Raw genomic sequence first — 12,365 nt, forward strand, 5'->3', positions numbered from 1 at the left:
TCTGATAAATAAAAAGCCAAAAGGCAAGAAAAAGAGGGCCCTTGAAAAGAGAGCTACCAAGGGTAGGGTTTCTTTTCCTCACTTAGAGTATCTGAAGATGAATTTTGTTAGAGGTCTCAGCTGCTCGTGTTGGCAGGGCTAGCCTGGCTGCCATTCCCCTGGCTCTTCCCTGATGGCTTTTTGACCCTGGTCACATCTTAATCATTCTCTCCTTGCTTAATGTGAGAGAGCTGAGAACAAATCTTGCGTTATCACTCGGCAGAGGGTTCGTGCAAACTTCATAACGCAATGTGCTATGTTTTAGGAGACCTGCAGAAAGTTCAGGCTCCTTGGCTCCTAAGTGTCCCTCGTAGAAAATATGGTAAGGAAATAAGAAAATATATACAAAAACGAAGGTTTAACTCTCTCTCTGTGTCAAATAAATAAATAAAATCTTAACAAAATAAAAATAAAAAGAAGGGGACCTGGGTGGCTCAGTTGGCTCAGTATCAGCCTTCAGCTCAAGTCATGACCCCAGGGTCCTGGGATCGAGCCCCATGGAGGTCTCCCTGCTCAGTGGTGAGCCTGCTTCTCTCTCTCTCTCTCTCTCTCTCCCCCTGTAAAATAAGTAAATAAATAAATCTTTAAGTAAGTAAATAAATGCTTAGCACTATGCGCCCAAATTTTACACTATAAAATTTTTATTTTTAAAATTTTTTTAAAGACTTTATTTATTGATTTGACAGAGAGAGGGAGAGAGAGCAGTCAGGGAGGGGGTAGAAGGAGAAGCAGGCTCCCCACTGAACAGGGTTCCCCATGTAGGGTTCAATTCCAGGACCCTGGCATGGTCACCTGAGCCAAAGGCAACCATTTAACTGACTGAGCTACCCAGACACCCTACACTAGAAAAATTTTAGAATCAGCCAATGATCCTGGTTATAAATGGCCTTATATTGCATTATGAAGTCATTTTTAAAAAGATGTTTAAAATGTTAATATAAGCAGGATATGTGTGTACCATGATCCATGTTTTATATGTATACACATGATCCCAGTATATAATATTACATATGTTCTTTTAATAAAAGTAGCTATCAAAATGTATTTTTGAGAAATACATGAATATGTTGACAGATATCTCCTATCAGAGCCTATTTAACAAGTAGTTTTCAATATTTTTTATGCTTCTCTGGGTGCTCTAAATTTTCTCAAATTAGGATTATGGTTTTAATCTGAAAGTGTTGAATACAACAAAAAAGTAAAAGTTTTGCTGCTGACTCTGAAAACAATTGCATGCAAATTGCAGAGATGATAAAGCCAAACCATGTACTGGAATATATAGAGCCTTCTGACACGTTTTTATGGAACTTAATGGCACTCCTTTGTGCATCTTTTGTTCTGTCAATTTTACAGCCACTTCCTGCTATTCTGTCTCCACAGCACTTTGGAAAAGTGAACTGTAATATCAAATTCTCCCTACTTGTCTAGTTTCATCAATAATCAATACAACACTTCGTGGGTTTCTTTTTTTTTTTTTTTTTTTTTACTTCATGGGTTTCTTAAAAGGGTTTTATTTATTTGAGAGACAGAGATAGCGAGAAAGAGCACAAGCAGGGAGGAGCTGGAGAGGCAGGCTCCCTGCTGAGCAGAGAGCCCGATGCCTGAACCCAGGACTCTGGGATGATGCCCTGAGCCAAAGGCAGAAGCTTAACTGACTAAGCCACCCAGGTGCCCAAGACCTCATGCTTTTGCAACTCAAAAAACTAAAGAAAGCTGGTATGAATAATGTATTTTATATTTTGCTGCTTTAATTGGCTTATTGGCCTTTTATCTCATTATTAAAATCTTAAAATGTGAAAAGTCCACCCCTTTTTTCTATCCTGATATTAAAATTAAAACTTTATATTCTGGAGGACTTCATAAGATATAAGAGAAACATATTTTCTCCTTTTAATGAATTTACGTGGAAAAAAATTCACAAAATATTGTAGTTACAAATTTATATGGATCCAAGCAACAAATTTTAGAATTACAATTCTCATCAAAGTGTCTCTAATAACAATTTATATATAGTTATTTCATAGGGGGTTGGTTTCCTAAATCATAGACTTTGGCTGTATGCGCAGCATCATTACGTTTACAATTATACTGGGAGCACTATTTTCAATGTCTTAACTTTAGTATGTCTGCATTATTAAACACCACTGCATGGCTTTAAATATGCAATGACCCAAACTTAGAATGATTCTTCTTTTGTCCATATTTCAAATCAGTTTCTCCTAATACGTATCTAAACCATCCTGTATTAAATACTCAGAAATAACCAGACAAGAATGATACGAACTCAACACAAATTCAAACCAGTACAAATCATTAACATGGTTTTATTGTAAGCTGTGAAACCCAAAGTCTACCCACCCCACTCTCAGATGGTTTTCAGGAGTCAAATGGATGATCTCTTTTCCTGTGATTGCACTCACGAGAAGAAATGTTATCAAAAAGGAAAAATGATAAAGCTGACATTCATTACATCTTTCTATAAAAGAATTTTTTTAATTATTTTTATTAACATATAATGTTTTACTTGCCCCAGGGGTACACCTCTGTGAATCATCAGGCTTACACATTTCACAGCACTCACCCTAACACATACCCTCCCCAGTGTCCAACACCTAGGGTGGTTAGCCACCCTATCATCTAGCCACCCTATCCCACCCCCCGACCCCCAACAACCCTCAGTTTGTTTCCTGAGATGAAGAGTTTCTTATGGTTTGTCTTCCTCCTGATCCCATCTTGTTCCATATAGAATTTAATGGAAATTTCAACTTAATTTATATTCTTTCAATTCACTTATACAGTGGATACATTTCAAGCAAAATCCATATGCACCCTAATTTAAAAGAATACAAGTAATCTTAGGTATAGTAATCAGTACCATCTGATCTTAAATTTCCCGAGATTTATAAGTCCAAGACCGACATGAGTAGATGAGCTACTCTTTGTTATTTTCATCTTATTCTGTAAATGGCAGGTTTAATTGTCCAGTTTTCCAAGACAAATCGTAGGAATCCAATCTTGTATCCAGACCCCTTTCTATCCGTCTAGCCTATTCCTGTCTGTCTGTCTGTCTGTCTGTCTCTCTCTCTCTCACACACACACACACACACACTGCCCATTTTGTCACCAAGTGAAAAACACAGGGAAACATGAATTCTCTTGAAGCAGGTAATGATAGTAGATGATGAAAGGTCTTACAAAGAGCTGTGTAGGGTAAGAACCACCACAGCGTTTTCTCTAAGGGTAAGATATTTCACTGGGCGTCCATCATCAATTTCATCAATTTCCTTCAATTTCTCAAATTGGGTGACTCCTTTACTTTCTGAACACCGCCTGACATGGTAGGAATGGCTATCTGCAAGCCGGTCCCTAGACTTAACACTTTCTTGCATGCTCATCAGGAAAGTGATTGAAAGCCAATTTTCAAGGACAGATTTTTCCAATAGGTCCAGGCTCTAGCTGTGCCTAAATTCTTTTCTACAAAAGTCAATTCATTTCTTGAATCTCTCCCCTCTCCCTCGACCTTATCCTACTACCCTACTATCATCTCATGCCTCTTGCCCTCCTCTTCCACCATCTCTGTTTGGGAATATCACTAAAAATTCTTCTGACATTTAAAGATAGAGATGTAGTGAAAAGAAAGGCCATTATATTCATAGCAGCAATGGTCACAGTTGCCAAACTTTGGAAAGAACCAAGATGCTTTTTGACAGACAAATGGATAAAGAAGATATGATCTATATATACAATGGAGCATTATGCTTCCATCAGAAAGGATGAATACCCAACTTTTATATCAATATGGACAGGACTGAAGAAGATTACGCCGAGTGAGATAAGTCAAGCAGAGAAAGTCACATGGTTTCACTTACTTGTGGAGCATAAGGAATAACACGGAGGACATGGGGAGATGGGGAGGAGAAGGGAGTTGGGGAAAATCACAGGAGGAGACAAACCATGAGAGACTGTGGACTCTGAGAAACAAACTGAGGATTTTGGAGGGGAGGGGGGTAGGAAGTTGGGTGAGCCTGGTGGTGGGTATTATGGAGGTCACGGATTGCATGGAGCACTGGGTGTGGTGCATAAACAATGAATTTTGGAACACTGAAAAAAATTAAATCAAACTAAATTTAAAAAAATTCTTCTAACATTTTGATCAGGCTGATCTGAGATGGCTGTGTAACTATCTGGAGAAAAATCTAATTCTTTCAGAAGCTGCTCTGGAATTCTCATATTCAACACCTCTTCAGGGGAAGATTCACTGGCTAGATGCACATTCCCACAGGCTGATGCTTCAAGGTCTGATGGTCTACTCGTGTGGAACCAAGTGTGCACCAGAAGAGGAGCGGAAAGGAGGGAGAACCTGGTGCAAGAATAAGGAGTTACTGGAGTGAGAGTTCATTAGAAGAATCTTAATGAATTCTATTAAATTGCATCCCATGTGGTTTGGGACTTGTATATCCTACTCCATTTCCCCTGAAAGATGATGCAGAAAATGTTACTTTACAAACTTCTACCCTTGCTCCACGGATAGCACGATGCTATCGATGCACAAGTCCACTAGTTCCCAAATGCTGGCAGCCATCAACACCACCTGGGGGGCCTAATAAAACATATAGGCTAGGCCCCAACACTAGAGTTGGATCTTGTATGTCTAAAGTGTAGCCTAAGCATTTTCATGCTATCTAATAAGCATCTTATGCTTATTAGATGTTTATTTCTAATAAACATCTAGCAGCTGGTGTTACTGGTAGGAAACCACACTTAGAGAACCCCTGGTTAATCCATATTAATTCGATACTATTAAAGAACTCTTCTTATTTTGGTTCCAACCTCAGGTTCCTATGCAGAGCTACAGAGGGCAATTTTTTATCTCAGCAAGAGGAAATACAAGGAAAGCATCTCATTAGTTATTGCTTCAGATTATAGGTGACCTCAAGTGTAACATAGTCATAAATGTGGTGCTTACTAGGAGAGAGAGAATAATAGCCAAATTTAATAACTGTGGAGAAATAAAATCCTCAGTTTAAAACAGACACACACCACACACACACAGAGACCCCTTCCCAGGACTTTTGTCTTCCTTATGAGGAACAGTAAAGAGTCACAAAATCTCTTTGACTTCCTAACGCTGAAAGTCTCTGTATTCGCTTTGAACTGGATTATCATTTTTTGTAAGATATTCTGAATAAAAGAAAGAAGATCATCTTCTAGGCTTTCATTTATGAAAGTAACTGTACCGTTCTAACTTCCTGACCAGACGTTTGGGATTTCATCATAAGATATGATATCGATTCCTCCATTCCACAAGCTGAAATGCTTCTTACCAGTGCAACTTGATAAAATTGGATGATCAGTTTCATTTTACACCTGGAGATACATTTGCCTCCCTCTGCCTTTCCATCCTGCCTTCATGCTCCTCCTTCGTTTCTTCCATTCTTGAGTAAACCCATCCAGCACTCACTTACTCTTAGGGACTGTGTTAAAAAGTCAGGCTATGACCCTGAATGGACTCTATGGCTTATGGTCCAGAAAGGACATCTGACAATATCGTTAGGACATAGTGTGCAAGAACTATCGGGCATGTAGCTGATGAAAGCTAAGCATGCAAATGAGGACAAGAGAAAAATGTGGGAATACATACAATCCACCTCTATCTTTGTCACTGGGAAGGCAGACCTATCATTAATTCAGAATAGTATTTGAGGCATGAGAAATAAAATCACTACTTTCATCAAAATGCTTAAACGACTTGATCCATGAAACTCAGAAACGATTTCATTGCTTATTGCATAACATTCCTGAAAATTAATTTGTAGAGACAGTTTTTCACCTGAGCCAATGACTCCCTTTTCTGAATAGATTTCTTATCTGGGCCAAGAGCTTGCTTATCAGGCAGTGGCCTATTTATTAGGGCTCATTTTAAATATCTCCATCTCTATCCATCAATCCCAAACCATTATGTCATTAAGTTTATCCATTTAGATCAGTTTCCCATGTTTCAGTCAATATCAATATCTTTCTCCAAACTGTCCGTTCCAAAATTTTACTTAGATTCTGCCAAAGCAGTGCTCTCTGTTACTGCATTGGGCATAATAAACAGCTTTCCTTGGTCAAAGGGATTCCTGGCCATTTGTTAGGTGAGAGGATTTGACAATCAACATGCAGAGAAGAGTATTAATGCTGAACCTGGTAAGTACATACTGATTTGAAGGGCCTATACGATATTCTACCGCAGGACTTTGCTACTCAAAGTGTGATCTGTGAATTAGCAGCAGGCATCTTGCCTGGGAGCTTGCTAGAACTGCAGAATCTTGTGGCCCAATCCGCTTACTGAACCGGAGACATGATCTCGCAGCTATCCCTACACACATTAAAGTTTCATAAGTACAGCCACTGGAATAAGTATAGGTAAAAATCCTGTTCCTCCTTTGAAAGAGTTGATGTGCTAGTATCTTTATATCTCAGCTAGCAATAAGTAGCAGTGCTCTCATGCAGCCAACAACATTTTAGAGAAAGGATATTTGGATGGGATTAATGAAGTTACATTTCTATGCTAAAAGCAGGATTTATTTTTCCAATCATTTTATACAAAATCATAGTGCCCAAAGTCATCCCTGAGTGCTTGCATTTTATTAACCCACTGACCATAATCTGCTTTCAAAAGTTCATCTATTCCATTCATTATGAAAACATTCTCTTGTATCACTATTAAGTTTGACATTTGAATTTAAAATGTCAATAAATGCAGAGACAAGAGTCTGTGAGAAATCAGAGCGTGCCCTTCATTTTGTTTAAAAGTAATGGGAACATTGTCACTTGGAGGTTCTGTTAACATTTTGTAGAACAACAAATAAAAATCTTTAAGGGCAATAATACACTGAAAACTAATGCGAGTGCTGACAGTTTTATCTCAGGACAACTGCTCGTATCATGACCACATGACGCTCATAAAAATCGAAAGTGCAAATATTTTTGATAATTACAAGAAAACCAAATGGCAGACATTCAGCATACAGGTGCCGTATTTAAAAATCACAGAGATTAATACCAATATGTAATAATGATGGAGGTACATACTAAAGCAATTGTCTTTTTTCCCCTAATAGAGCATGTCAGTAATGATCTTCAAGAAAATCCATCTTCCTATGTCTCCAAAGAAATCAGTTTAATTATGTTGTCTTTTACCTGACATAGACATTGTTCATTCAATTCCATTTCCTTGGATCAATAAGGCTCCAAATTACCATCCTTATCTGTTTGCTTGATTTGAGTCGTTGCATAATTTCTTCCATGATTTTAAAGAAGAATTAGAATAACACAACTTTGAGTCAATCCTTTCCCACCAACCTTCCTCAAATGCTTCCCAAACGAAATGTTTTTGACAGTTTTGTATTCAAACGGCTTATTCCCAGTTTCTGATGCCAGCAAACACCCTAGTGCTGAGACCCCTTATAATTATAATGCTTATTAGTATTTTGTACTAATATCCCTTTCATCTTAAGAGTTTTAGGTACTTTATAATCACCACATACGCCTCAAGTCAGAGACTCCAGCTGAGATCAAGGGGTAGCTGAAGAATAATATCTATCAGCAACTGAAGGAGGATTTAAGTTAGGAAAAATAAATTGCCAAGATTTGGACAGCGTTAACACCTGCTCCCTCTCTGTCTGATTATTGATGTTCAAATCCACAGGTAGTCAGACTACATAGTGTTTGACCCTAGAACAACAAACTCTCATGCTTAAGAAGCTAATGTTGCTCTAACCTAAGACACAGACCACAACCACACTTAAATGGGCACTGTTCCTGGCCTTATGATATTGCTTGAGACACAAAACCATATTTGATTTCAAACATTTTAAGAAAATATAATTTCAAAAGGAGTAAAAAAGGAACCATACATAATATAACATAATGCGGGGTCTTTGAAAATTTGATTTTGTTCTCCTCCAAGGACATTTTAAATCCAGCTCCAGACAACGCTCCACCCCTGCTGCTGCCCCAACCTGGACCAACACCCAGCACCCCCACCTCCACCCTTCCCCCACCCCCCCCACCCCCCCACTATCCCCCTTCCCCCCGGGGCCACCAAATCTGCCCCAAGAGGATATGAACGAGTACAGCAACATAAAGGAATTTGCAGAGGGATCCAAGATCAACACAAGCAGGAATCAGCAGGGTGACAGCAAAATATTTACTGGAAGCTTGAGCTGAGATATGAGCAAGATAGATCTGATGAAATACTTGTCTCAATTTGGGGAAGTAGTAGACTGTACTATTAAAACCAATCTAGTGACCAGAAAATCAAGAGCATTTAAATTGTGCTTTTCAAAGATGCTGCTAGTGTTAACAAAGTTTTGGAACTAAAGGAACACAAACTGGATGGCAAATTGATAGACCCCAAAGGGGCCCAAACTTTCAAAGGGAAAGAACTGCCCAAAAAAGATTATTGTGGGTGGATTGAGCCCAGATCCTTCTGAAGAACAAATTAAAGAATATTTTGGAGCCTTTGGAGAGGCTGAAAATATTGAACTCCCCATGGATACAAAAACAAATGAAAGAAAAGGGTTTTGTTTTATCATATACACAGATGAAGAACCAGTCAAGAAATGGTTAGAAAGCAGGTATCATCAAATTCGTTCTGGGAAGTGTGAAATCAAAGTTGCCCAACCCAAAGAGGTATAAAGTCAGCAACAGCAACAACGAAAAGGAGCAAGAGGTGCTGCAACTGGTGGTCGAGGGGGTCCTAGGGGTCGAGGAGGACGTCAGGGCCGAAACTCGAACCAAGGATTTAGTAACGATTATGATCGAGCGTATGGAAATTACAATAGTGCCTGTGGTGGGGATCAGACCTATAGTGGCTATGGCAGCTATGATTATACTGGGTGTAATAACTCTGGGAACTGTGCATGTGGACAGGGGCATGCAGACTACAGGGGCTAACAGAACTCTTACGGCAAGGTGTTTCAACGGGGTGGCAATCACCAAAACAATTACCAGCCACGCTAAGGAGGACATTGGAGAAAACAGGAGGAGACTGCCAAAGTTAACCCATCTTACAGGACAACATTGAAGACTGGTCTTCTGTTGATCTAAGATGATTATTTTGTAAAAGACCTTCTAGTGTACAAGGCACAACTGTGTTCAACTATATATGGCCATCAATTAGTTTTCTTCGTTTTTACTTTGTCTTTTGCTATCTGTGTTATGACTCGATGTGGATTTGTTTTTATACAAATTTTATTTCATGTTAAACCTCAAATAAATCCTTCCTTATGTGAAAAAAAATTTTGTTTATGAAAAATATGCAGAAAATACAAACTAAATAAATATAAAACAAAAATTAGCCTAATGACACCAACAAGAAATAATCACTATTAACACACTTGTGTGTTATATTATAGATACATTTACACACACTAATATATATACATTTTTTAACAGAAATAAAATAGTTTATGGTTTTGAGCCTGGCTTTTAGGTGTTTTAATACATTAATAATACTATTAACAGTTTGCTTTTTCTCTGTTTTTGGCCTTCTTCCTTCTACCTCTTTCATCTACCTTGGGATCCATGACACACACTCATCATCAAAATCAACTTTCTTTCCCGTGCCCTGTATAGCCAATAGTAGTTCCCAAAGCCATGAGGTCCAAATCCCTATAAATGTCACCTCATTTGGAAAAGAGGTCTTTGCCAGTAAATTTAAATTAATAATTGAGAGATGGAAAAATAACCCGGATTATCCAGTATAAGGGCCTACTTAGCCAGACCGACTCCATCTTGGTTAAACAGCCATTTTATTGTTTGTGCAGTAAACTTAAATTACTCCCCCCACCCGAGAAACTTACTTAAAAGCAAATCTGGGAAACCAGTAAAATATAGTCGGCCTGTTCTTAATAACAGAGCCCAGAATACAAGGGTGAGTCAGGCCAGGTGGAGACATCCAATCAGTAAAGCACACATACTGTCTCCCTAACCACCAAAAAATGTAAACCCCACCTTTTAGGCGCCAAACTTGGGCACCAATTCTGACCAGAGTGATAGGCTAGTTCAAACAACCACTATAGGATAAATTGTAATTTATCCTGCACGTGGCCTAACATAACTTAGCCTTCCCCAAAGTACTGTTTGTAACAGTTCCTGGTATGAAGTAATCTTAAATAACAAATCACCAGACCAGATGGAACTAACCAGTCAGCAAAAGACACACAAACCCAGTGGGTTAAAATAACAAGATATGGGTTGTGGTTTTACCCAATAAAAGATAGCCTGTAAGATTGGGAGGGGTCGCTCTCTTTAGAGGCAGCCCTGACGGGTCAGTCAATTCTTGAGCCTGTAAGATTGGGTGCTGTTGCTCTCTTCGGAGGTGGCCCTGGCCGATCAGTCTGACTTCTAATGCTTGGCATAGAATAAAGCTTTGCATAACTTTCATTTTGTCTCAGTTTCGTTCCTTTGATAACGGACGCCAACACCAGGTGGGCATTAAATGCACTGGCACAATTTTTGAAAGAGAAAAGTAAAAGGGAGAGGTTCCTGGATGGTTCAGTCAGTTAAGCATCTGCCTTTGGCTCAGGTCATGATCTCAGGGTTGTGGGATCAAGTCCCAACGTCAGGCTTCCTGCTCAGCAGGGAGCCTGCTTCTCCCTCTCCCTCTGCCCCTCCCCTGCTACACATGCGCTCTCTCTTTCCATCTCTATCTCTATCTCAAATGAACAAAATATTTTTAAAAGAGAGAAAAGTAAAAAGAGATCCGACACACACAGAGGAGACAGGAAGAGAGAGACAGAGATGAGAGTGATGTAGCCACAGGCCAGGAATGTCTGATACTATCACAACCAGGAGTAAGTAAGTAAACTTTTCCTTGGTGCCTGCAAAGGAAGGGCAGACTTACCAACACCTTGATTTCAGACCAGTTAAAATGATTTGGGATTTCTCATTGCTAGAACTGTAAGATAATAAATCTGTTTTGTTTTAGGCCACGAAGTTTGTGGTCATTTGTGACAGCAGTCACGGGAATCTACTGCATATCACCTGCACATCCGAAACCCAGTCTAGTGACCCAACCACCTATGCCCTCCATGAAGCCCCACAAGAGGCTGAATACTGCTGGAGAAAGTCTTCTCTAGAACTGATGGTTGTCACTAAAGTCGTGTCCCCCAGCCACATGGACCTTCAACATTCTCAGCCCAGGGGATCCTTGTTCCACGGACCCATTGCTCTCCCACTACTCAAGGAGCCTCCATCTTTCACGCGGTATTCTTTTCTGTACCAACACAGCCTATCATTGAAGTCCAAAACAAAAATATTTGCAAATAAAAACTACCCTGTCATCTTCTATTCCTCACTTGCAAATCAGTCCTCTTCAAACGTCACTCTCACTTCTATTTCTTTGAAATTTCTATAAATTTCCAAATTTTGGAATTACATGAGGATTGACATTGTCATTTTTTCTTTCATTTTATAATCTCACCCTTGGATTTGATTTATCGCCATTGTTTTAAATAATCTTCAGGTATACATCTCTGACTAAACACTCTGAAATCCGGCTGCAACCACCTATGCAACATCAGTGAATGTACTCACCATGTAACTATTGACCCAAATGCCTGCTGGCTCTTTCTCCAGACTTTCTCAGATGAGTCAATGGCATCATCCTGTTTTCAATTTACAGAAAAATTGAACAGAGAGTACAGAGATTTGCCATATATAACCCTTCACATACACAGAGACTCATATGACCCTGTTCCTAACAACTTGCATTAATGTGGTACATTTATAACAATTAATGAAACAATATTGATATATCATTGTTAACTAAAGGCCATTGTTTACATTAAGGTTCACTGTTGGTGTCGTAGGGCTTTATGGGATACGTAATTACAGTATCATACAGAATAGTTTCATGAACTACTAAAGAAAATCAGAGCCAGACAGTAATCAAAGAGGTTAACAACATCTTTTATTCATGGACTATGGCAATAGGAGAAAAGACACCTAGTATGTAAGTGGGCTCAGTACAGCATGAGCAACTGGAGATTTATGGCCAGTGAACAGGGCGGTGATCAGTAGACAGAAAATTTCTAAGAGGAAATAACAGGAGCCACAAGGGATTCTGGCTAAAGAAATTTGGCAATCCTATCCTATCTTGGTGAAGGCAGGCCAGGGTGATCAGATATCAAGGGTGGGGTATTCTTTCTAAACTGGCTTAATAGGATTCTTGCTGTAACTAAGCAATGGAGGTCCTTCCTTTAAGAAGGAATCCCAAGGTTGAGGACTAGGGGGCTTAGGACTAGAGGACTCTGGCTGAAGTCTGGTTAAGAAGA

At 39.2% G+C, this 12,365-nt stretch overlaps 1 pseudogene across 1 annotated transcript; it reads left to right on the forward strand.

Moving 5' to 3' along the window:
- The first annotated feature begins 288 nt into the window (after positions 1-288).
- Positions 289-9,048, forward strand: LOC309861943 (heterogeneous nuclear ribonucleoprotein D-like pseudogene; annotated as a pseudogene). The gene is made up of 2 exons: positions 289-361; positions 8,144-9,048. The product of its transcript is annotated as a heterogeneous nuclear ribonucleoprotein D-like pseudogene (transcript).
- Positions 9,049-12,365: the final 3,317 nt, after the last annotated feature.

The sequence above is a fragment of the Mustela nivalis genome, assembly GCF_964662115.1.
Source record: "Mustela nivalis genome assembly, chromosome: 3".
Taxonomy (NCBI): Eukaryota; Metazoa; Chordata; class Mammalia; order Carnivora; family Mustelidae; genus Mustela; species Mustela nivalis.